Genomic DNA, 3,746 nt, shown 5'->3' with positions numbered 1-3,746 from the left:
CCATGGTGCCATTATGCTATACCATGGTGACATTATGCTTTAACATGATGAACTGATGCTAAAACATGGTGACATGATGCTATACCATGGTGACATGATGATAAAACATGGTGACACGATGATAAAACATGGTGACATGATGATATACCATGGTGTCACGGTGCTATACCATGGTAACGTGATACTATATCATGGTGACATGATGCTATAATATGGGGACATGATGCTTTTCAATGGTGACAGGATGTTATACCAACGTGACATGATGCTATAACATGGTGACATGATGATATACGATGTTGACACGATGATATAACATGGTGACATGGTGCTATATTATGGAGACAGGGTGCTATACTATGGTGACATGATGCTATACTATGGAGACATGGTGCTATATTATGATGACATGGTGCTATACTATGGTGACTTGGTGCTATAACTTGGAGATATGGTGCAATAACATGGTGCTATACTATGGCAACATTGTGCTAAACTATGGTGAGATGGTGCTATACTATGGTGACATGATGCTATACTATGGTGACATGGTGCTATACTATGGTGACATGATGCTTTAACATGGAGACATGATGCTATAACATGGAGACATGGTGCTATACTATAGTGACATATGCTATAACATGGAGACATGATGCTATACTATGGTGCTATAATTTGGTGACATGGTGCTATACTATGGTGACATGGTGCTATACCATGGTGCTATACTATGGTGATATGATGCTATAACATGGAGACATGATGCTATACTATGGTGCTATACTTTGGTGACATGGTTTCTATACTATGGTGACATGGTGCTATACCATGGTGCTATACTATGATGATATGTACTATAACATGGAGACATGATGCTATACTATGGTGCTATAATATGGTGACATGGTGCTATACTATGGTGACATGGTGCTATAACATGGAGACATGATGCTATAACATGGAGACATGGTGCTATACTATAGTGACAGGGTGCTATAACATGGAGACACGGTGCTATAACATGGTGCTATACTATGGTGACATGGTGCTATAACATGGAGTCATGATTCTGTAACATGGAGACATGGTGCTATAACATGGGGACATGATGCTATAACATGGAGACATGATTCTATAACATGATGACATGATGCTATACTATGGTGACATGGTGCTATAACATGGAGTCATGATTCTGTAACATGGAGACATGGTGCTATAACATGAAGATATAACATGGAGACATAGTCTATAACATGGAGACATGATGCTATAACATGGAGACATGGTGCTATAACATGGAGACGATATAACATGGTGACATTGTGATATAACATTGTGACATTGTGATACAACATGATGACATTCTGATATAACATGGTGACGTGATGTTATACCACGATGCTATAACATGGTGACATGATCCTATTACATGGTGACATTATGCTATACTATGATGACATTGTGATATAACAGGGTGACATTGTGATATAACATGGTGACAGTGTGATATAACATGATGACATTGTGATATAACATGGTGACATTGTGATATAACATTGTGACATTGTGATATAACATGATGACATTCTGATATAACATGGTGACGTGATGTTATACCACGATGCTATAACATGGTGACATGATCCTATTACATGGTGACATTATGCTATACCATGGTGACATGGTGCTACATATGTATACCATGGTGACATGATGCTATAACATGGTGACATGATGCTATTACATGGTGCCATTATGCTATACCATGGTGCCATTATGCTATACCATGGTGACATTATGCTTTAACATGATGAACTGATGCTAAAACATGGTGACATGATGCTATACCATGGTGACATGATGATAAAACATGGTGACACGATGATAAAACATGGTGACATGATGATATACCATGGTGTCACGGTGCTATACCATGGTAACGTGATACTATATCATGGTGACATGATGCTATAATATGAGGACATGATGCTTTTCAATGGTGACAGGATGTTATACCAACGTGACATGATGCTATAACATGGTGGCATGATGATATACGATGTTGACACGATGATATAACATGGTGACATGGTGCTATACTATGGAGACAGGGTGCTATACTATGGTGACATGATGCTATACTATGGAGACATGGTGCTATATTATGATGACATGGTGCTATACTATGGTGACTTGGTGCTATAACTTGGAGATATGGTGCAATAACATGGTGCTATGCTATGGCAACATTGTGCTAAACTATGGTGAGATGGTGCTATACTATGGTGACATGATGCTATACTATGGTGACATGGTGCTATACTATGGTGACATGATGCTTTAACATGGAGACATGATGCTATAACATGGAGACATGGTGCTATACTATGGTGACATATGCTATAACATGGAGACATGATGCTATACTATGGTGCTATACTTTGGTGACATGGTGCTATACTATGGTGACATGGTGCTATACCATGGTGCTATACTATGGTGATATGATGCTATAACATGGAGACATGATGCTATACTATGGTGCTATACTTTGGTGACATGGTTTCTATACTATGGTGACATGGTGCTATACCATGGTGCTATACTATGGTGATATGATGCTATAACATGGAGACATGATGCTATACTATGGTGCTATAATATGGTGACATGGTGCTATACTATGGTGACATTGTGCTATACCATGGTGACATGGTGCTATACTTTGGTGACTTGATGCTATGACATGGAGACACGATGCTATAACATGGAGACATGTTGCTATAACATGTAGACATGGTAACATGATGCTATAATATGGAGACTTGGTGCTATAACATGGATACATGGTGCTATAACATGGAGACACAATGCTATAACACGGAGACATGGTGCTATGCCAATAACATGGTGCTATAGCATGGAGATATGGTGCTACAACATGATGACATGGTGCTATACTATAGTGTCATGGTGCTATAACATGATGGCATGGTGCTATACTATGGTGACATGGTGCTATAACATGGAGACATGGTGCTATAACTTGGAGACATGGTGCTATAACATGGAGACATGGTGCTATAACATGGAGACATGATGCTGTAACATGGAGACATGATGCTATAACATGGAGACATGATGCTATAACATGATCACATGATGCTATACTATGGTGACATGGTGCTATAACATGGAGACATGATGCTGTAACATGGAGACACGGTGCTATAACATGGAGACATGATGCTTTAACATGGAGACACGGTGCTATAACATGATGACATGGTGCTATAACATGGAGACATGATGCTATAACACGGAGACACGGTGCTATAACATGGAGACATGATGCTATAACATGGAGACATGATGCTATAACATGGAGACATGATGCTATACTATGGTGCTATACTATGGTGACATGGTGCTATACTATGGTGACATTGTGCTATACCGTGTTGACATGGTGCTATACTGTGGTGACCTGATGCTAGACAAGGAGACACGATGCTATAACATGGAGACATGTTGCTATAACATGTAGACATGGTAACATGATGCTAAAATATGGAGACTTGGTGCTATAACATGGAGACACAATGCTATAACAAGGAAACATGGTGCTATAACATGGTGATATGACCATACCATGGTGCTATAACATGGAGATTTGGTGCTTTAACATGATGACATGGTGCTATAACATTTAGACATGATGCTATACTATGGTGACATGG

The sequence above is a fragment of the Mizuhopecten yessoensis genome, unplaced genomic scaffold (assembly GCF_002113885.1).
Source record: "Mizuhopecten yessoensis strain PY_sf001 unplaced genomic scaffold, ASM211388v2 scaffold11067, whole genome shotgun sequence".
Taxonomy (NCBI): Eukaryota; Metazoa; Mollusca; class Bivalvia; order Pectinida; family Pectinidae; genus Mizuhopecten; species Mizuhopecten yessoensis.
This window is presented reverse-complemented; position numbering follows the sequence as displayed.